We start from the raw sequence: 24,878 nt of genomic DNA, 5'->3' as shown, positions 1-24,878 counted from the left end.
TGTTGGAGAAGACTCTTGAGAGTCCCTTGGAGTGCAAGGAGATCCAACCAGTCCTTTCTGAAGGAGATCAGCCCTGGGATTTCTTTGGAGGGAATGATGCTAAAGCTGAAACTCCAGTACTTTGGCCACCTCATGCGAAGAGTTGACTCATTGGAAAAGACTCTGATGCTGGGAGGGATTGGGGCAGGAGGAGAAGGGGATGACAGAGGATGAGATGGCTGGATGGCATCACTGACTCGATGGACGTGAGTCTGAGTGAACTCCGGGAGTTGGTGATGGACAGGGAGGCCTGGAGTGCTGTGATTCATGGGGTCGCAAAGAGTTGGACAAGACTGACTGATCTGATCTGATCTGATGTGCCAGACACTGCTCTAAGTGATAAATGATGAACAAAACAAACAAAAATATCATGAACCATGATTATTGCATAAATGGCAATAAGTTCTACCTAGCAAAAGATATACCATACAAGGTGTAGTTTGGAGTGACTACAATTTCATACAGGTCTACAATGATAAATAATTTTGAATACAATTTTGAGGGGAATTTTGAGAGGATGATCCAAGCATATATCTGGGGAAAACATGTTTTAAGAGAGAAAAACAATTGCAAACTCCCTGTGATACAGCAGGTCTTGACACTGTCAAAAATGCCAAGGAAACATGTGTAACTGGGCAGGCTGAGTAAGAGGAATTTAATACAAAGGTCAGTCAAGAAAATAAGAGCTGTAGACAGACTAGCACTGAGGGCATTTGTTAGCGCTTTTGTTTTTGCACTGAGAGAGCTGAAATACACATTGAGAGTTTCTTCCATGTGAATTACATTTAAACAGACTCATTTTGCCTATAGAGAATAGTTTGAACAAGGAAAGGACAAAATTAGAGGGACCAATAGAGAAGATATTGCAGGAATCCTAATGGGAGATGATGGCTCAGAATGGTGCAGTACCAGTAGAGTTGCAAAACTAACTAGTTATAACTAAAAAGGTTTCTGGATAGATTAAGTATTGATGTGAGACACAGAACTGATGAGGATGATCTCAAGGTTGTGAGCCACTAGAAGAATGGCATTATCTCTAACATAAGGAAGATGGCCAAGTAAGAAGCACTTTTATCCTTTTTTGGCTTGCCTTCTGGTGCTGTCCCGCTGTGCATTTTTCTCTTGTCTGGCTGCTCCTTTTCTATCTCCTTTACCAATTCTTTCATGTCTCCTCAATTTCTAGCTACTAGTTTCCTAGCTATTGAATCCTTATCTTTCTTCTGTTCACCTTACTCCTTTGCTCACCTTACCTAGTCTTCTGGTCTTAGGTGCCATGTTTTTCCTGAAGACTTTCAAATTTGTATCTCTAGCTAATCCTCAGCATTGAATTTCAGATTCAAATATTCAGCTTTATTTTTGACATCTCTACATGAATATCTAATAACAGCCCACTTATCATGTCTAAAATTAAACTTTTGATCTTCCCTTATGTCTTTGATCATCTTTCTCATCTTCTTCATCTCTTCATCCTTTTAGTTGTTTAGACACTTAAAATAATGCTGTTTCTTAAGAGCAAAAACCCTGAAATTTTATGGGTTTGATATTCAACTCTGATTTTACTTTGAATATCACTCTGATGATGCAAAGTAGGATGATGGTCAAAGTGTCTGGAATTCATGGGAGATATTTCAACAAGATGTATAAATTTATAAATCACCAGCCTATGTATAAGTCATCATTCAAATAATATATAAGCATTGAATACTATAGAACTGAATATTGTAAACAATTGAAGAAATAAATAAGGTCAAATCAGGCAGTTATTTTGACAATATCCACCAGATGAACAGACATAGGTGAAAACATTGACTTCAAAAGAAACACATTCTTGGCTTGGAAGTACATTTTAAGTTATTCAAGGAAGGAGATGATGATTGACAAGTATATGAACAGGTAAAATTGGAATGGGAGAAATGTAATTGGGAAAGAAAAGTCCAGGATGGTCTGTAGCTGAAGAATGAAGGGAAGTCCATAGAGGCATTGTGTTTGTTTTTGCTTTTTTGTCTTTTGTTTTATTTTTGTACATTTATAATATATTATTTATATTAGTGAGAATTAAGAATGTATAAATGATGGGAGATACAGAGTGGAAACAGAGAGGATTAAGACAAAAGGGAGAGATGATTAAACTAACTTTACAAGGCTACTAAAAATGTAGAAGTGATAGAAAACATAAGTGGGGGGAAATTTTAGTTAGAAAGACAACCAGTTCTTCTAATATAACCAGTGGGCACAGGAAGACATGGTTATAGATGCAAGAAATTTGTAGGTTTGTTATGATAAATGAAACATGCTCCATTTATGATGATTTATTTTCTTTATGTAGCTGAAGGAAAGTCCACTGAGTGGTGAAGGAGGATGGTTTGTCAGAAATTTGAGGAGAGACTAGATTTTAAATGCACTATTGAGTAAAACATTCTGGAAGTAGTCAATGTACACATGATGCTGATCAAGTCGAACAGCCAGCCTTCAGCAGGGAGAGCACCTATCAGCAATCCAGGAATGGATGAAGCTGGGAACTTTGGTGGGAATAACTTCATACAAGCAAATGGCCTCACTGTGGCCCAGAACCAGGTGCTGAATTTGATCAAGTCTTGCCCAAGACCTGAAGGATTGAACTTTCAGGATCTCAAGAACCAACTCCAAAACATGTCTGTAGCCTCAATCAAGCTAGCTGTGGATTTTCTAAGCAACGAGGAACACATCTATTCCACCGTGGATGATGATCATTTTAAATCCACAGACACAGAATAACTGGATCTAATTGTGTACCCAAGATATTTTCCAGATGGACCTTTTTTTGCAGCCTCTTGTCTCCAGCTGTGCATATAATTGGCGAGTTGACTTCTAGGAAGTAGATTTCATCTATAAAAGATCTCAACTGACATCCTTCTGAAACTTACTACTACTCTTCTGTGTTTTTGATGGGCTTCCCTGGTAGCTCAGATGGTAAAGCATCTACCTACAATGCGGGAGACCCGGGTTCGATCCCTGGGTCAGGAAGATCCCCTAGAGAAGGAAAAGGCAACCCACTCCAGTATTCATGCCTGGAAAATCCCATGGACCAAGGAGCCTGGTGGGCTACAATCCATGGGGTTGCAAAGAGTTAGACACGAATGAGCGACTTCTGTGTGTATTGAGTAAAACAGCTTTGGTTTCTGAAGTCCTAATTGATTTTCGGCATCATAAGTATACAGTGATACTGATTTAAGATGTTTTAACTGCAATCAAATAAGCTTAATACTCACTGACATTGCATTTTTTTATTATTTTTATGAATACCAATTCTGTTTGTACAATTATATATAATTATACTGATAAATTACCAGCGAAATATCCTTAAGTAGTCTACAAATGGGAAATTTGTAAGAATCCTAAATTTATAGAAGATAAATTACTAATTAATTTTATGAACTGGGAATAATAGGAACAGACTTGTAATGTAGAAGGATTAAAAGAATAACCTATCTTATTTATTCTTAAACTTGTATTAGACTCTGTCAGTGTAAATATATATATATGTGTGTGTGTGTGTGTGTGTGCAGATGTATATATATATATATATATATATATATATATATATACTTTAGTATTTTCAGGGTAATAACTGCTCCAATTTATGTTTATGATGAAAATATTGCATTGTTCGCTTGGAAATATGTATTTTTCACAATCTTATTTCACAAACTATTACTTCAGATTTTAAATGTTAATTTTTAAATATGGAAATGTTAAGAAGAAAACTGTAATTGTTTAATTATGCAATGAGAGGTCAGAAAGATTTGTTATTCTTTCTTCATGATACATTTGAGAAACATTCTTACATTATGAAAATTTAGGTCTCATACATAATAGCAGAAGTGCCATTCTTTTGGTATAACTGAATTGTAATACTCTTCCAAAAGATTTTCTGCCAATATGATCTTATCTTAAAATAAGAAATATATATTTGGCCATGTATCAAAGCTAAATAATAGCAAACGATTCGTGTATTATTTTGTTCCACATCATTTCTTGGAAGACTCCCAGAGTGCTATCTTTCGTTTATAAATAGACTCCATGAAATTCTGCTCAGTGTTAGAAATGGGCAAATAGATCCTTGCAGACAGTGTGCTAAAGATTCGAAAAAACAATCTGGGTGAAAGTATGGATTCAGAAGTAATACATGATTGAAAGATACAATTTATTCAATATTAAACAAAATACAACATAATGAGTAGAACATATCTAAGCCAGGGTAAATTTTTCAAGCTGGAAACAAATTTTCAACCTGTAATTTTTCAAATGAGATATAGTGGTCCTAAAATATCTGCTGCTAAGCTGCTAAGTCACTTCAGTCATGTCTGACTCTGTGCGACCCCATAGACGGCAGTCCACCAGGCTCCCCTGTCCCTGGAATTCTCCAGACAAGAACACTGGAGTGGGTTGCCATTTCCTTCTCCAATGCATGAAAGTGAAAAGTGAAAGTGAAGTCGCTCAGTCGTGTCCGACCCTCAGTGACCCCATGGACTGCAGCCTACCAGGCTCCTCCATCCATGGGATTTTCCAGGCAAGAGTACAGGAGTGGGGTGCCATTGCCTTCTCCGCCTAAAATATCTAGTCAAACTGAAATATAGCTGAATAACATCAACACACAATAATAAGGAGAATGTTATAACTCTAGAATATATAATTACGAATGTTTCCTTTCTAGTATTTGAATTTTGGTATGACATTTACTAACATCTGATGATGCTTATACCCTAAATAATGTCTTATGATCAAACACTAAAACTATATATCTGGCCACAACATCTTCAAACACAATTTACCCAATTTCTCCCTTTTTGTTGTGAAACACATGCTTTCTGGGAAGAGAAGAAACCATTTAAATGGTGACTGCATTAGGTCCATCATAAGAGCATTAGTTACAATCGTTGTACTATCAGTAAATGGTCTTCCCCTTCAATATTATAAAGCTTAAAACACTTTAAGGAAAAGTCATGAACACTATACAGGTATACAGGTTATACCCATGGATAATCTTTTTTAAAATTTGTATATATATGATACTAGTTTAATGAGATTACTTATGCACCCTTTGATTAGTATCAGGACTCCCACAGGCTTCTCTGCACATAGAGGGATATAAGAATGAAACGAGTGCAGGTAGAATTGAATTGGTTCCTTAGGAAAGTATACCAATTATCTCTCTGAGTTTGAGATCCTGTTCTAAATCTTTCATTGGATATACATGATGATAACCAGTGTATAACTATGTGATAGAAGTAGGGCTCAGCAAGAGTGTAAAAGACAAGCATCTCCTCTTTTAATCACTTCAAGAATGATAAAAGTTTTCTAATTTGCTTTTGTTTTTCCTCAGCCCCACGTGACTCAATTTGCATTTGACTATTACATGAAAGTCTATGTGCGACTTCCCTGGTGGTCCAGTGTCTACAATGCTGATCTCCTAATGCAGGGGTTCAGTCCCTTGTCAGGGGACTAGAGCCCTCATGCCACAACTAAGAACTGGTGCAATCTAATTAAATAAATATTTTTTTAAAAGAAATAAAGCTATGGTAAATCCATGCTACCTAGATCATTAACATGATAATATTAGAAAATTGTTTTCTTCTTAAGTCCCCTTTAGTTGAATGGATGGCATAGATTTAAAGGCAATAAACTTCACCTCTTAAAATTGAGGACTTGCCTGGTTGTCCAGTGGTTAAGACTCCATACTTCCACTGGAGAGAATGCAGCTTCCATCCTTGGTTGCAGAACTAAGATCTCACTTGCAGGGGGCACACCCCATCCCCCAGTAGTAATAAAATAAAGTTAGGAGGAAGCAAATGCATTTTTATTTATTTATTTTTCTTTGCCTATAGCTTGTAATGAAGGACACATTCAAATTGTGTTTAAGTTGATCATGTGTTGAGAAAAAAAAAAAAAAACTTCTGACATGAAATTTAAGAAAATTCAAATGTATAGAAATGTTGTACTGGTATATTGAATAATCCATAATGAATCAATTAAACTCAAAATTGAAAAGTAACAAAAGATAAAACAATGTCAGTAGTAATAAAAAAAATGATGCATTCTAGGTGAAGTAATTTAGCTCCCAGTTCCTATGATCCACACTTATTCTTGAAGTAATTAATGTCATCATTCACAAAAAGGGGCTTTATGTGTATATACAGTAGTGCCATAGAAGCTCAGATGCTGCTGCTGCTGTCGCTTCAGTTGTGTCCGACTCTGTGCAACCCCATAGATGGCAGCCAACCAGGCTCCCCCGTCCCTGGGATTCTCCAGGCAAGAACACTAGAGTGGGTTGCCATTGCCTTCTCCAATGCATGAAAGTGAAAAGTGAAAGTGAAGTTGCTCAGTTGTGTCTGACTCCTAGCAACCCCATGGACTGCAGCCCACCAGGCCCCTCCGTCCATGGGATTTTCCAGGCAAGAGTACTGGAGTGGGTTGTCATTGCCTTCTCCAGAAGCTCAGATAAATGTATGCAAATTTAAAATCATGACCAAATACCAATAGACCCTAATTGTGAAAATAGTCAAGGGATGTCAGTATAAATGTTTATGGCAAACATATACAAAGATTTATTAACTGTTGAAGCCTGGCTAATTTAAATTCTTTCTCAGAACTTTTGCCTTCTCTTTGATATAAAAATAATTGCCTCCCAGACAAATACCAACAAACAAAATTTGTGAGTTGATAATTTGAAGCAGACTACTGATGTTCAATACAAATTTATTTAACATTTCCATGTGCTAAGTGGTAAAAATATAATATTAAATGTTCTCAAAAACATTCATTAGAGCTATTCAATAATATGGATTGTAAATTCAAGGAGATTGGGAATAGGAGACCATTTCAGTGGAGTCAGTCCACCGCAATTTTATAACAAATCTATGCTATGCTCTTCTGATGCATGCAAACCCATGAACATACAAGCTCCCTCCCCAAGGCCTTCAGTACACACATATACACAACACATACACATGCACAAACATATGTACATACTTCCCCTCAAACATATTTTCTTGGTGGCAATTTAATTTTAAAATGTCTGGAAAACAAGAGATACCAGCAATCATAAAGCAGTATATCTGGCCTCCTAAATCTTAGGTTTATCAGTGTAATTTTAATAAATTTTAATGGTGAATTTTCAGTTTTACTAAGTTTAATCACAATCTTCCTATCTTTTATTTGAGATCACTCCTCTTGGAATTTGCATCGTGTTTCTATTTAATACCACCTCTTCAACAAGCTTCAATTCCTGAGCATTCTATCTAAAAATGTACCTCCATTACTAAATATCTGATTTTTTAACTTTTTGTTCATTATTCACAGAAGTTATCACCTTCTATGATAATAAAAGGATTTATTTGCACATGATGTTCCATTTACTGGAATCTATGTTACTCATGACTTAACTGGCATATACACAGTGTCTAGAATACTATCTGCAAATGGCACCATTTCTAATACAGTGTCTGAATTCTAGATTTTAACATCCCAGTGGAGTGACAGGCAAAATCCAAAAAGTATGTGAAATAAAATGTGACATTCAATAATGGAATTATATATAAAATCTAGAAGGTACGGTTAACGGAGTAATGCATTCTCTCTTAGGCAGGTGAATGGAAGCTTTGTGAATGTGGAGAACTGAGGAATATACAAAGAAGATGAGGTTTTAGTAAAAAGTAGCTGAGCTCTACAGTGAATTGAAGGGAAGGATTCTCTGCAGTAGATACAGCACAAATAAAGTTAAGGATCTATGAGATTGCATGGTAGGACTGCAAAACTACAGACTGTGGTAGTGTAGAGTTGGGATGATAAACATTAAATAGAGTCGGGCAACTAATAAGTTTCAGCTCTTTATCAAGTGAAAGTAATTTTCTTAATTTTTAAAAGAAATATCAGATATATTAATAGTCAAGCATTTATTAACATACATAAAATTTGATTAAAATATTTGCTATTTTATATATATATATTTATTTATCTCTTGTAGAAAGAGAGAGGGATCTAGTTCTATTTAGACATTCAAAATACAATCTGTAAAAGCTCTAGAATGTCAAAATACAGGTGCTTCTCTTTTGGCTTAATATGTTGGTGTGACATTAATTCCAAAGTCAAAATTGTCATTGCTTCTTATTATAGATTCATACTATATTCAATATTTTATAGGACTTTAATGAAGAAAAGATACAGAGAGGTTAATGAATAATGGATTAATGGATAGTTTCAATGTTACTTCATATTCTGAAGTCTGTAAGTTTAGAGATTTTATTCAGTTCAGTTCAGTTCAGTCGCTCAGTCGTGTCTGACTCTTTGTGACCCCATGAATCGCAGCACACCAGGCCTCCCGGTCCATCACCAACTCCCAGAGTTCACTCAGACTCACATCCATCGAGTCAATGATGCCATCCAGCCATCTCATCCTCTGGCGTCCCCTTCTCCTCCTGCCCCCAATCCCTCCCAGCATCAGAGTCTTTTCCAATGAGTCAACTCTTCGCATGAGGTGGCCAAAGTACTGGAGTTTCAGCTTTAGCATCATTCCTTCCAAAGAAATCCCAGGGCTGATCTCCTTCAGAATGGACTGGTTGGATCTCCTTGCAGTCCAAGGGACTCTCAAGAGTCTTCTCCAACACCACAGTTCAAAAGCATCGATTCTTTGGTGCTCAGCCTTCTTCACAGTCCAACTCTCTCATCCATACATAACCACTGGAAAAACCAGCCTTGACTAGACAGACCTTTATTGGCAAAGTAATGTCTCTGCTTTTCAATATGCTATCTAGGTTGGTCATAACTTTTCTTCCAAGGAGTATGCGTCTTTTAATTTCATGGCTGCAGTCACCATCTGCTGTGATTTTGGAGCCCAGAGAAATCAAGTCTGACACTGTTTCCACTGTTTCCCCATCTATTTCCCATAAAGTCATGGGACCAGATGTCATGATCTTCATTTTCTGAATGTTGAGTTTTGTTTTTTTTTTTCTAATTTTATTTTATTTTTAAACTTTACATAATTGTATTAGTTTTGCCAAATATCAAAATGAATCCGCCACAGGTATACATGTGTTCCCCATCCCGAACCCTCCTCCCTCCTCCCTCCCCATACCATCCCTCTGGGCCGTCCCAGTGCACCAGCCCCAAGCATCCAGCATCGTGCATCGAACCTGGACTGGCAACTCGTTTCCTACATGATATTTTACATGTTTCATTGTCATTCTCCCAAATCTTCCCACCCTCTCCCTCTCCCACAGAGTCCATAAGACTGTTCTATACATCAGTGTCTCTTTTGCTGTCTCGTACACCAGGTTATTGTTACCATCTTTCTAAATTCCATATATATGCGTTAGTATACTGTATTTATGTTTTTCCTTCTGGCTTACTTCACTCTGTATAATAGGCTCCAGTTTCATCCACCTCATTAGAACTGATTCAAATGTATTCTTTTCAATGGCTGAGTAATACTCCATTGTGTATATGTACCACTGCTTTCTTATCCATTCATCTGCTGATGGACATCTAGGTTGCTTCCATGTCTTGGCTATTATAAACAGTGCTGCAATGAACATTGGGGTACACGTGTCTCTTTCCCTTCTGGTTTCCTCAGTGTGTATGCCCAGCAGTGGGATTGCTGGATCATAAGGCAGTTCTATTTCCAGTTTTTTAAGGAATCTCCACACTGTTCTCCATAGTGGCTGTACTAGTTTGCATTCCCACCAACAGTGTAAGAGGGTTCCCTTTTCTCCACACCCTCTCCAGCATTTATTATTTGTAGACTTTTGGATCGCAGCCATTCTGACTGGTGTGAAATGGTACCTCATAGTGGTTTTGATTTGCATTTCTCTGATAATGAGTGATGTTGAGCATCTTTTCATGTGTTTGTTAGCCATCTGTATGTCTTCTGAATGTTGAGTTTTAAGCCAACTTTTTCACTCTCTTCTTTCACCTTCATCAAGAGGCTTTTTAGTTCTTCACTTTCTGCCATAAGGGTGGTGTCATCTGCATATCTGAGGTTATTGATATTTCTCCTGGCAATCTTGATTCCAGCTTGTGCTTCTTCTAGCCCAGAATTTTCATGATGTACTCTGCATATAAGTTAAATAAGTAGGATGACAATATACAGCCTTGACGTACTGCTTTTCCTATTTGAAACCAGTCTGTTGTTCCATGTCCAGTTCTAACTGTTGCTTCCTGACCTGCATACAAGTTTCTCAAGAGACAGGTCAGGTGGTCTGATATTCCCATCTCTTTCATAATTTTCCACAGTTTATTGTGATCCACACAGTCAAAGGGTTTGGTATAGTCAATAAAGCAGAAATAGATGTTTTTCTGGAACTCTCTTGCTTTTTTGATGATCCAGCAGATGTTGGCAATTTGGTCTCTGGTTCCTCTGCCTTTTCTAAAACCAGCTTGAACAACTGGAAGTTCATAGTTCACGTATTGCTGAAGCCTGGCTTGGAGAATTTTGAGCATTACTTTACTAGCTTTACTAGCGCCAGGGGCTGCGGCCGGGAGGAGCAACCCCACCTCCAAGAAGCGGTGGCTGCTCGGGAGCAGGAGGGCCTAGAGGAGCTATTCCGCGTTCAAGGTCAGAAGGGGTAGCGGTGAGGAGATACCCCTCGTCCAAGATAACGAGCAGCGACTGCGCTTTGCTGGAGCAGCTGTGAAGAGATACCCCACGTCCAAGGTAAGAGAAACCCAAGTAAGACGGTAGGTGTTGCAAGAGGGCGTCAGAGGGCAGACACACTGAAACCATACTCACAGAAAACTAGTCAATCTAATCACACTAGGACCACAGCCTAGATTTTATTAACATGATGGAAATTTATTTGTATTTATATTTAAAATGAAATCAATTATTATTGTGATAAATATATAATGAATTACATTCTTGCATTATCTAATTATAAACATCAGAAAAGCTATTTAATTATTTGTATAGTTCAGATTAAGTATAAAATATGAATAAACAATCACTACATATAGATGTCTAATATAATCCATAAGACTTTGCCCAAAGTGTCACACAGGACATCTTTGGTTGATTGACTTATAAAAGATATTAGCAAACTAAATCTTCAAAGATAAGCATTTAAATAGATGAATTACAAGTATCCAGGGCAGGAAAAGTAGCATGTGGAAATTAGGAATTAGGTAATGAGATATTTTAGATAGGAAATAACACAAAGACTCATAAGCACAGCAGTCAGTTAAAATAATCAAAAGGGAAAGTACTCACTAAAAAGCCTGTACATGCTACAGACATATATGGACTTTCCTTTCTGTATTAATGTACAAGATTATTCCTTCAGTTTACAATGAATAAAGATTTGAGGATATTAAGAAAATTCTAGAGGAAAGAAAATATTCTATTACCTAACCTATAATCTTAGGATAAAATGATGTCTATAGACCATTATTAGAGCATCATTGTTTTATACCATTAGACTTGAATAAGATATGGAGGAAATCTAAAATTAATATATGTTCGTAGGTCACTTTTTTGAAGATATACATTTGAAATAGAAAATAAAACAAAATTAATTTTGATAACACTTAATTATATTTATTCTGGAGAAGGAAATGGCAACCCAATCCAGTACTCTTGCCTGGATAATCCCATAGACGGAGGAGCGTTGTAGGAGCATCATTGTTTTATACCATTAGACTTGAATAAGATATGGAGGAAATCTAAAATTAATATATGTTCATAGGTCACTTTTTTGAGGATATACATTTGAAATAGAAAACAAAACAAAATTAATTTTGATAACATTAATTATATACAGTAGACCACAGCCCATTGTGAATAATATCTACAGCAAATTTGGAAACATTTAAAAGATACATCTATTTAATTTTTTGAATGTAATTTATTTTATTCTAAAAGAAAATAGTGGAAATTGAATTTTTAATTGATAAAACATATTCAAATGGTTTTGGGGTTCATTATCTATTTACCTTATTTTTGTGTAAATAAATTTGAGAAGTGATTGAAAAATATTCATCTCCTTATATTCCATTTTAATAAGGTATTGACATAACAAACTACTCATTCTTTAAATATAGACTTATTTTGAATCTGTATTACCAGCTCCATGCTTTCAGGATTAACTACGGATAACAATCAAATTCTGATCTCAAAAGTTAACATTCTATTTAGAGAGCATGGTAACTCTATTACAAAACAATCAAAACATTTACAAGATGATGTGCTAAAAAGAAAGGGAGGGTCAATTGCCTATGCAAAGAGAGAATTCTTTGTGAAAGTGCTACTTGAGCTGAGACTTAAAGAATGGCAAAATAATTTGCCAGGAAAAAGACCATTAACTTGTGTAAAGACACAGAATTGAAAACTATTTAATCCTTTTGGGAGAACTGTGAATAATTAATCACAACTTAACTCTATATTTCTTTAAACATGAGGAAAGTATAAACTATGTTCAAAGGAGTTCTTCTATGTTCAGAGGAAAATTTATGCCCTCTTAATACAGCTGAATTTTTAAAGAGTCATATGAATTACATTAAATAAACACATCAATAATTACAACACTAAAACAGTTTTTACAGTGTGTTTTTGGAGTGTGAGGAATAATGATGATTTTCCTAACATAAATCGCTAATTCAATGATTTGGAATAAGTAGAAATATGGCACAGGAGGACCTAGAGGAGCTATTCCACATTCAAGGTCAGAAGGGGCAGCGGTGAGGAGATACCCCTCGTCCAAGGTAAGGAGCAGCGGCTGCGCTTTGCAGGAGCAGCCATGAAGAGATACCCCATGTTCAAGGTAAGAGAAACCCAAGTAAGACGGTAGGTGTTGCAAGACGGCATCAGAGGGCAGACACACTGAAACCATACTCACAGAAAACTAGTCAATCTAATCACACTAGGACCAGGTCTCCCGCATTGCAGGCAGACACTTTAACCTCTGAGCCACCAGGGAAGCCCCACTAGGACCACAGCCTTGTCTAACTCAATGAAACTAAGCCATGCCCTGTGGGGCCACCCAAGACAGGCGGGTCATGGTGGAGAGGTCTCACAGAATGTGGTCCAATGGAGAAGGGATTGGCAAATCACTTCAGTATTCTTGCCTTGAGAACCCCATGAACAGTATGAAAAGGCAAAATGATAGGATACTGAAAGAGGAACTCCCCAGGTCGGTAGGTGCCCAATATGCTACTGGAGATCAGTGGAGAAATAACTCCAGAAAGAATGAAGGGATGGAGCCAAAGCAAAAACAATACCCAGTTGTGGATGTGACTGGTGATAGAAGCAAGGTCCGATGCTTTAAAGAGCAATATTGTATAGGAACCTGGAATGTCAGGTCCATGAATCAAGGCAAATTGGAAGTGGTCAAACAGGAGATGGCAAGTGTGAATGTCGACATTCTAGGAATCAGCGAACTAAAATGGACTGGAATGGGTGAATTTAACTCAGATGACCATTATATCTACTACTGAGGGCAGGAATCCCTTAGAAGAAATGGAGTAGCCATCATGGTCAACAAAAGAGTTCGAAATGCAGTACTTGGATGCAGTCTCAAAAACGATAGAATGATCTCTGTTTGTTTCCAAGGCAAACCATTCAATATCACAGTAATTCAAGTCTATGCCCCAACCAGTAATGCTGAAGAAGCTGAAGTTGAACAGTTCTATGAAGACCTACAAGACCTTTTAGAACTAACACCCAAAAAAGATGTCCTTTTCATTATACGGGACTGGAATGCAAAAGTAGGAAGTCAAGAAACACCTGGAGTAACAGGCAAATTTGGCCTTGGAATATGGAATGAAGCAGGGCAAAGACTAATAGAGTTTTGCCAAGAAAATGCACTGCTCATAGCAAATACCCTTTTCCAGAACACAAGAGAAGACTCTACACATGGACATCACCAGATGGTCAACACCAAAATCAGATTGATTATATTCTTTGCAGCTAAAGATGGAGAAGCTCTATACAGTCAACAAAAACAAGACCAGGAGCTGACTGTGGCTCAGATCATGAACTCCTTATTACCAAATTCAGACTTATAGTGAAGAAAGTAGGAAAAACCAGTAGACCATTCAGGTATGACCTAAATCAAATCCCTTATGATTATACAGTGGAAATGAAAAATAGATTTAAGGGCCTAGATTTGATAGGTAGAGTGCCTGATGAACTATGGAATGAGGTTCGTGACATTGTATAGGAGACAGGGATCAAGACCATCCCCATGGAAAAGAAATGCAAAAAAGCAAAATGGCTGTCTGGGGAGGCCTTACAAATAGCTGTGAAAAGAAGAGAAGCCAAAAGCAAAGGAGAAAAGGAAAGATATAAGCATCTGAATGCAGAGTTCCAAAGAATAGCAAGAAGAGATAAGAAAGCCTTCCTCAGCAATCAATGCAAAGAAATAGAAGAAAACAACAGAATGGGAAAAACTAGAGATCTTTTCAAGAAAACTAGAGATACCAAAGGAATATTTCATGCAAAGATGGGCTCGATAAAGGACAGAAATGTTATGGACCTAACAGAAGCAGAAGATATTAAGAAGAGGTGGCAAGAATACACAGAAGATTGTACAAAAAAGATCTTCACAACCCAGATAATCACGATGGTGTGATCACTCACCTAGAGCCAGATATCCTGGAATATGAAGTCAAGTGGCCCTTAGATAGCATCACTACGAACAAACTAGTGGAGGTGAGGGAATTCCAGTTGAGCTATTTCAAATCCTGAAAGATGATGTTGTGAAAGTGCTGCACTCAATATGCCAGCAAATTTGGAAAACTCAGCAGTGGCCACAGGACTGGAAAAGGTCAGTTTTCATTCCAGTCCCAAAGAAAGGAAATGCCAAAGAATGCTCAAACTACTGCACAATTGCACTCATCTCACATGCTAGTAAAGTAATGCTCAAAATTCTCCAAGCCAGGCTTCAGCAATACATGAACCATGAACTTCTAGATGGTCAAGCTGGGTTTAGAAAAGGCAGAGGAACCAGAGATCAAATTGCCAACATCTGCTGGATCATGGAAAAAGCAAGAGAGTTCCAGAAAAACATCTATTTCTGCTTTATTGACTATGCCAAAGCCTTTGACTGTGTGGATCACAAAAAACTGTGGAAAATTCTGAAAGAGAGGCGAATACCAGACCACCTGACCTGCCTCTTGAGAAACCTATATGCAGGTCAGGAAGCAACAGTTTGAACTGGACATGGAACAACAGACTGGTTTCAAATAGGAAAAGGAGTACTTCAAGGCTGTATATTGTCACCCTGCTTATTTAACTTCTATGCAGAGTACATCATGAGAAATGCTGGGCTGGAAGAAGCACAAGGTGGAATCAAGATTGCCAGAAGAAATATCAATAACCTCAGATATGCAGATGACACCACCCTTATGGCAGAAAGCGAACAGGAATTTAAAGCCTCTTGATGAAGGTGAAAGAGAGTGAAAAAGTTGGCTTAAAACTCAACATTCAGAAAATGAAGATCATGGCATCTGGTCCCATCACTTCATGGGAAATAGATGCAGAAACAGTGGAAACAGTGTCAGACTTGATTTTGGGGGGCTCCAAAATCATGGCAGATGATGACTGCAGCCATGAAATTAAAAGACGCTTACTCCTTGGAAGAAAAGTTATGACCAACCTAGATAGCATATTGAAAAGCAGAGACATTACTTTGCCAACAAAGGTCCATCTAGTCAAGGCTATGGTTTTTCCAGTGGTCATGTATGGATGCGAGAGTTGGACTCTGAAGAAAGCTGAGCACCGAAGAATTGATGCTTTTGAACTGTGAGTTGGAGAAGACTCTTGAGAGTCCCTTGGACTGCAAGGAGATCCAACCAGTCCATTCCGAAGGAGATCAGCCCTGGGATTTCTTTGGAAGGAATGATGCTAAAGCTGAAACTCCAGTACTTTGGGCACCTCATGCAAAGAGTTGACTCATTGGAAAAGACTCTGATGCTGGGAGGGATTGGGGGCAGGAGGAGAAGGGGACGCCAGAGGATGAGATGGCTGGATGGCATCACTGACTCGATGGACGTGAGTCTGAGTGAACTCCGGGAGTTGGTGATGGACAGGGAGGCCTGGCGTGCTGTGATTCATGGGGTTGCAAAGAGTCAGACACGACTGAGCAACTGAACTGAACTGAACTGAACTAAATCACTACTTAACTAATGATTTTGACTTAGAAATTAGTGAAGTTGATTTAAATTGAAGCTATTTACATTAGATTTTTTTCCCTTTTATGTTTATCCTTCAATTGATTTGGATTAGTAATTTATTGTCTGTAAGAGGCCCATCACAGTAACTGTTATAGGAATCTAATGATTTGATTTTTATAAATTTCCAGTCATCTGGAATATAGTGTTTTTAGTAATATATCAATAAAACTTACGGAGACTGCCAATAAATAACATTTATTATTGAGAACATAATTGTCAATAAATTGTATTCTGCAATGAAGAAACTGCAAATGCTTATAGTCATGATGCAGATAAATCAAAACTAAGATAATATACTCTGGGTGCAGGCATCCAAGAAACTTGCTGGGGAAGATAAGCACAAGGGAGTCAGAAGGTTGGAGACTAAGCATCAACACATTCACTGCCCTCTCATTAGGCAGAGAGATTGGTTCTAAGTGTCAGTGGAATGAAGATTGAGGTTTGAGGAATACAAACAGAAGAGCAAGAGAAAGAATATGGAGAGGAGGAGAAAGGAGAGGAGGAAGGGAAGGAGGAGAGATTAAAGCACTCATATCAGTCTAGGTGGCAAGCAATTTTTAAGTTCTTTACATATTCGTCTCACTTGAGGTGAGCAAAAGTCATCTCTAGCTTCTCCTACGTGCATTCTCAACTGGTGGATTCATGAAGTGCTCTAGGGGTGATGACCATGAATGTCCAAAAGTATTTTCAAGCAAATATGATTACCTGAGATCTGAGCCCAGATCAGGAGTTACACTTCCATTATAAAAAGACAAGCTTCCCAGTTGGGATCTCCCTAGAATAGGTTGAAGAATATTTAATAGGATTTTCATTAATGCTTAGACAGGTAGGTGGTAACAGTTTTTGCAATATCAACTTAATTTTCAGCAAAAAGTGACACCTATGGCATTATGTTTACAATTTTTTCAACTTTATTGAGGAATAACTGATGAAAATAATTGTATATATTTAAGTTATACAGGGTTTCCCAGTTAGTGTTAGTAGTAAAAGAACCCGCCTGCCAATGCAGGAGATGGAAGAGACACAAGTTTGATCACTGGGTCAGGAAGATCCCCAAAAGAGGTCATGGTAACCCTCTCCAGTATTCTTACCCGGAGAATGCCCATGGACAGAAGAGCCTGGTGGGCTATAGTCCATGGGGTTGCAAAGAGTCAGACATGACTGAAGGGACTTAGCACATACACATGCAAGGTATAAATCCTAATGATGTTATAAATATTCTCAAAAACATACACAGTATGGAATGATTACCAAAAACAAGATAATTAATACATTTATAACATTGCATGGTCAATTCTTTTTGGATGTGGTAAAAATGTTTAAAATCTCTTGGAAAATTTTAAGTCATCTACTGGTATCTGCAGGGAATTAGGTCCAGGACCACAAGGATGCCAGAAGAATTTGACAGAAAAATAACTTCATGACAAGTATATTGTCACAAGTATATTGCCTAAATAACAAGAACAAAAAGGAAATAAAAGCTAGTTCCCTGTTAGGGTAAATGGAGAGATGTAGTCTAATAACTTGTGCTTTGGGAGGAGAGACAGTAGAAACCAAAGGGAACTGAGCTTAATCTACATGTTGTCCTTTGAGAAGATAAAAATGTTAAGAAAATTAATAAATCAATAAATAGAATGTAAACCTGGGTTTTAGTTTTAAATATATATTTTCTATGATCATGATAAAACCAAACCATAACATTTAAGCCAATTAAAGGAAAATACACAAGGAAAGGAAGAAACAAAAAAAAGTAGAACATAAAAATGCAGTAAAACTCATATGAAATATAAATGGGAGATGGTGGAAACAAAACCAATGAAAGAATAGTAATAATAGCTGTAAACTGTTTAAACTCACCATTTAAAACTCTGATGGGTCAAAAGATAAGATTTAGCCACATACGATTTTCTAGAAGCACTTAAAAGGACAAGAATGTATACTTATATCTATCTTTCTGTACATCTTACTATTTATTTATCTATTCCAAATAAGAACAAAGATATTTTGCATAGCATTACTAGAATCTGAAATAAAATGCAAGTAAAAATATATGAACTTGATTAAGGAATTAGAGGAAACATATAGTCTTAAGAAAAAGTATGGAACAAGAAGATATACCTATCATCAGCATCTATACATCTAAATGACTTAATATTAAATTAATACATAAATTAATCATATAACAATGATTTAATAGAGATATAAGCAGATATATCTACAAATAGATCAATGAGTGGTATTGCTTTTAACAACCTCTCAGGAACTGAAAATTCAAGCAAAGAATAATCTGAGCTATGAGTCCTAAAAAGAATCAGCTCAAGCTATTTGATAGGTAAAGAATCCTAATTCAATGAAGAAAAATGCTCTGTTTTATAACATGTATGTAACATTTATAACAATTGAATATATATTAGCCCATAAAGGGAACTTCATTAAAAAATAGGAAAATTACATATATAACTTTATGAAATAATATTCAGTGATGTTAGAATAATAATAAAATGATGATTAAATTAACACCCTATATCAGAAAATAAATAATGAATTACTAAATAATCCTTTGATTATAGAAGAAACCATAAATAAATTCTGAAATGTTTAGATTGAAGCAAAGGAAAGCACTGAATGATGAAATTCACAGAGCTTTAGAAAAACAAGTTTTGTGGGAAATTTATAGATTTAATTATCAGGAAAAAAGAAAGGTTATAAAATTCAAACTATGCATTCATCTTAAGAGGTTAAAAGATAGTAGCAACATAAACAAAAAGAACAAAAGGGATAGGTGATAAGTTTCAAGGAAATAAGAGAACAAAAAGAAATGAAGAATAAAAAGTTTAAATTGAGAATTTCCTTTTGTTAAGATTAATAAAAATATCTTTGCAATTTTGAATTAAAATACAAGATAAGATGGAAGGAAAATATAGTATGAGAAAAGTTGGACATACAGGCATTTAATTTAAAGGGCATTTAAATGCTATATTCTTACAAGTCTCATCTAATAATCTTAGATGTAAATGATATATTTCTGAAAAGCTAAAAAATATCAAAATTGAATAAGATGAAAAAAGTAAAGCTCACATAGTTGAGTAAAAATTTTAAAAACAACAAAAAAGCAAAACAATAGAAATCTCTGAAATTTTCCTGAAAAAAAGTGCCTTTCCAAATACCAAGACCCAAATACTTTAGCAAATAAATTCTACTATATATTTAGGAAATAAATGCAGATTTTTAAAAAATCAAGACAATATAAAATTACAAAAAACACACCAGTTTTTGTGTGAGACCACAGCAATAAAGTGGGAACAATCCCCTGCAAACAACATATTATTAAAGTTTAGAAATTCTTATAAATTCCATATAGAATAAGGTGGAGGATGACCATCACAACATTGTTTGTGGTAAATGGTATTGGTAGCAATTCATCTGGTCCTTTCTCTGAGAAGTGATGTGCAAAGGTTGGGAATTCAGCAAACAGAAACAATAATAAAATGGCATAAAAAGATCTTAAAAACAGAATACTTAGTGAAAAATTAATCAGTGGCATGAGAAGAAAGAAATGCTATTTATGTGAAATAAAAACAAACAAAAAGAAAATATAGCTTTATAAGTATATATACACATAAAACCTAGTCATCAAATTAAAATGGTTGAAATAACAGAAAGAGAATGAGGATGAAAATATAGAGAGATTAATGGAATGGATAAGTGGATAAATGATGGGTATATGCATAAATGATAGATAGGCATATATATATACATACATTCATAAACACACATACACATTGATAAAGGGAGAATAGATAACTCATCTCACCAGATGATGATAACAGGCGCTTAACATGCCTTAATTAATTGTCTTATATGGAATTCAAATTAGAGAGATACATATATATCTACATAATTTTTTAAAAGTAATAGCATTTTTTTGGCAAATAGAATCAAGAGAATGTGCCATTTCTGAGTTCTAGTTAGGGAGAAGGTAATTTCTCTCATGTCTGTAACCACAGGCATATTCCCATAAGGACTTAGAGTGCAGATTTATATCTCAGAGAAGACCATAAAAACTCAAGAAATGCTTGAATGTTTGTACTTTGTTAGTGCTTTAAGGTAATTTAAAGCAGAGAGATTTTTGTATCTGGAGCTTTGTGTTCTCAACTCATGATTTAAAAGGTTCTCAAAGGCAGAAATTTTAAAAAAATAATCATCTTGAAGCCAAAATGTCAGTTATAACACACATGAACATCAGTGGAATCAGCAATAGACCGCCTATGCTGCCCCACATTTCTGAACTGAACTGATGCTGCCCCACATTTAAACACCGAAATGTATATAGAATGAGATTACTGTCTATAGAATGGAAAAGCACATGGCTCACCTCAGACTGTGGTGACTCCCCCTATGTGGCCCAGTCAAGGCGAGCACTCCCCATGTATTCCAGTGCCATCTGCTGAAGCCCTCCCTCTCCCCAGCACAGCTGAGCAAGTGAACCAAAAGAAGTGGCTACTTTCACTACCTTCTGTCTGGGTGGTGAACAGAGGTGGCAGAGAGACTTAAAAGCAAAAGCAGGCCCTAAAATAAGCAGAATTCCAGCGGCTGCATGAACAAAGGAAAGAAGAGGACATTTTCCCAGAAGTTATAGCTGTGGTGGTTTAAATTCCAGCATTTAGCCTGAAACTATGCGTTAGGGACAACTGTTGACTGTGAGAGCAAGTACAAGCTGGAGCATGACAATACCAGAGTCTGAGCAGACCCCACACTGCCCACAACAGATGCAGAGACCTTCCTAGATGTAAAGGAGCAATTTCTGAGCAGGCAAATCAACTTGAGCTGGAAAATGGAGAAATTACTTAGACATTCCTCTCGCCATTACTCTACGTATATCCCCTTTCTTTCTCCCTCCCTTTTATTTATGTTTTTTCTTCTCATACGATCCTAATGAGGTTTTCTTTTCTTTTTGGTTCTGTATTTTTGACAGTCTATTGATAATTTTTAGTATCCATTTTCATATAGGGGCTTGATTGTTGGCATAATTACTATCTTCTCTTTTTACTCTCTTTTAATCTTTTACCTCTTTTCCCCTCTTTTCTTCTTTATATAAGTGTGTGAGTCTCTTTGGGTGATCTTGGCCATTGACAGTTATTTCACCATTAGTCTAGGGGTTTTATCTTCTATGCTATGTGGACTGTGACATCTTGATGCAGCAGAAAGTGCTCAGGCCTGAACCCAGAGGCAAGAGACACAATGCCAGAACTTTGAAGCACTAGAGAACTCCCCTAAAGTGAGAGCCCCCCTTAAAGATCTTCATCTCAACACTAAAACCAAGCCCCATCAAAAAACCAGAAAGCTCCAGTGCCAAATGCCCTATGCCAATCCTTCAGCAAAACTGGGCCACACCATGCATATTAGCAAACAGGATGCGTAGAGCCATACCAAACCCATATGCACTCCAAAACACACTACTGAACATGGCACTGGACTTCAGAGAGACAAGATCTATATCTATCCACCAGAACCCTGGCACAAATCCCCCCCAACCAGGAAACTTCACAAGGAATTGGTCCAACCTCACCCATGGAAGGCAGACTGTATGATTAAGAGGAACTAAAACCTTCCAGGCTGTAGAAAGGAAACCCAGACACAGTAAATTAAATAAAATGAAAAGACAAAGACACATCCGGCAGATGAAGGAATGTGGCAAAAACCCACAATGAAGAAATGAAAAGGAAATAGGCAATCTACCCAAAAAAGAATTTAGGGTAATGATGGTAAAGATGGTCTAAAGTCTTGAAAATAAAATTGAGGCATGGATAAATAGACTTGACGTGCTACCCACGTGGCACAGTGGTAAAGAATCTGCCTGCCAATGAAGGACAATCTGCCTGCACAAAATGTATGTTCAATCCCTGGGTCAGGAAGATCCCCTGGTGTAGGAAATAGCAACTCACACCAGTATTCTTGCCTGGAAAATTCCACGAAAAGAGGAGGGTGGTGGGCTACAGTCCATGGGGTTTCAAAGAGTCAGACGCAACCGGGCCTGCACACATGTCATGTTAGACAGATTGAGAAGATGCAAGAAATGTTTAATAAGGATCTTGAAGAATTAAAGAACAAACAGCAATTAACAACAAAATAACTGAGATTAAAAATACACTGGAGGAAACCAAGGCTTCCCTGGTAGCTCAGCCGGTAAAGAACCAACAGTAGAGTAACAGGCAGAAGAACAGGTAAGTGAGATATAAGATAGAACAATGGAAATAACTGAAACAGAACATAATAAAGAAAAAAGAATAAAAAGGTAACGAGCACAGCCTCAGAGACCTCTAGGACAGCATTAAAAGTACAACATTCTAATCATAGTGGTCCCAGAAGAAGAAGACAAAAGGAAAGGCCATGAGGAAATATTTGAGGAAGTTACAGTTGAAAATCTCCCAATTCTAGGAAACCCAGAGAGTCCCATGCAGGATAAATTCAAGGAGAGACATTTTAAGACACGTATTAAACAAACTAACAAATATTAAACACACAAAAAAACAACTATTAAAAGCAGCAAAGGAAAAGCAACAAATAATGTATAAGAGGATCCCCATAAGGCTTACACCTACAGTCCAGAAGGGAATGACAGGACAGACTTAAAGTGATGAAAGAGAAAAATCTTACAACCATGATGACTCTATCCAGCAAGAATCTCATTCAGATTTGAAGGAGAACTTTACAGACAAGCAAAAATTAAGAAAGTCCACACCACTGAACTAGTTCTTCAACAAATGCAAAAGGAAATTTTCTAGGCTGGAAACACAAAAAGAACTGGCCAACAGAAACAAACCCAAAACAATAAGTTAAATGATAATAGGATTATACATAAGGTAATAGGATCAATTACCCATATGCTCCAACTAAAAATCACAGATTGGCTAAATGCTCCCACTAAAAATCACAGATTGGCTAAATGGATACAAAAACAAGACCCCTAGATATGCTGTCTAGAAGAAAGCCACTTCAGACATAGGGATGCATACAGGATGAAAATGAGGGGCTAGAAAAAGATATTCTATACAAATGGAAGTCAAAAAGAAAGCAGGAGTAGCAATATTCATATCAGATAAAATAGACTTTAAAATAAAAGACTGGTACAAGAGACAAAGAAGGACTATATATTGATCAAGGGGTCAATTCAAGAAGAAGACATAACAATTATAAATATTTATGCATCCAACAAAAGAGCACCTCAATACATAAGGCAAATCCTAGCACCTATTAAAGAGGAAATTGACAGAAATATAGTAGCAGTGAGGGTCTTTCATACCTCACTCACAGCAATGGACAGATCATCCAGACAGAATATTAATAAGGAAAAACAAGCTTTAAATGATACATTTGACCAGATGGAACTAATTGATATTTACAGGGCATTTCATCCAAAACCAATAACTTTTACTTTTTTCACAAGTTCACATAAAACATTTCCCCAAATAAGTGACATTTTGGGCCACAATCAAGCTTTTGTCAATTTTAAAAAATTGAAATCTTTCAAGCATCATCTCTGACCACAATGCTGTAAGATTAGAAAATATAGAAAAATACAGGAAAAAACTAAAAAAAACCCTCAAACACAAGGAGGATAAGCAGCACACTTCTGAATAATCAACAGATCACTGAATAAATGAAAAAAGAAATCAAAATACGCCTAGAAACAAATGACAATGAAACACAACAACTCAAAACCTATGAGATGCAGTAAAACAATACTAAGAGGGAAGTTTACAGCAACACGAGCCTACTTCAAGTAATGAGAGACATCAAATAAGCAATCTAACCTTACACCGAAAATGACTAGAAAAATAAACACAAAAAAATCCCAAAGTTAGTAGAAGGAAAGAAATCATAAAGACCAGAACAGAAATAAATGAAAAAGAATTGAAGGAGACAATGCAAAGATCAATAAAACTAAAAGCTGGTTCTTTAAGAAGACAAACAAAATTGACAATCTGTTAACTAGCCTTATCAAGAAAAAAGATCTAAGACTCAAATCAATAAAATTAGAAATGAAAAAGAAGTTACAACAGACAACAAAGAAATACAAAGAATCATAAGAGACTACTATGAGTAATTTTATGCCAAAAAATGGACCACCTAGAAGAAATGGACAAATTCTTAGAAAAGTATAACCTTCCAAAGCTGAACCAGGAATAAATAGAAAATATGAACAGAACAATCACAAACATGGAAATTGAAACTGTAAACAAAAATCTTCCAAAAATAAAAGCCCAGGACCAGATGGCTTCACTGGCAAATTCTACCAAAAGTTAAAAGAAGAACTAACACCTATCCTGCTCAATTGCTTCCAAAATTGCAGAAGCAGGAAAACTCCCAAGCTCATTCTACAAGGCCATCACCCTGATACCAAAACTAGACTAAGATAACACACAGAGACAAAGAAAATCACAGGCCAATATCTGTAGTGATGAACATAGATACAAAAATTTTCAACAAAATTCTAGCAAACAAAATCTAACAGCACATTAAAGTGATCATACATCATGACCAAGTGGGCTTTACTCCCAGGGATGCAAAGACTCTTCAATATACACAAATCAATCAGTGTGATACACCATATTAACAAATTGAAAGATGAAAACCAT

The 24,878-nt window shown here is 36.5% G+C and overlaps 1 protein-coding gene across 2 annotated transcripts in view; it reads right to left on the bottom strand.

The window, feature by feature from the left end:
- The window catches only part of FSTL5 (follistatin like 5), a 930,240-nt gene that overhangs the window by 766,320 nt on the left and 139,042 nt on the right, over positions 1-24,878 (bottom strand). The gene's annotated exons all lie outside the window — the stretch shown is intronic.

This window comes from Bos taurus, chromosome 17 (assembly GCF_002263795.3).
Source record: "Bos taurus isolate L1 Dominette 01449 registration number 42190680 breed Hereford chromosome 17, ARS-UCD2.0, whole genome shotgun sequence".
NCBI lineage: Eukaryota > Metazoa > Chordata > Mammalia > Artiodactyla > Bovidae > Bos > Bos taurus.
This window is presented reverse-complemented; position numbering and strand designations above follow the sequence as displayed.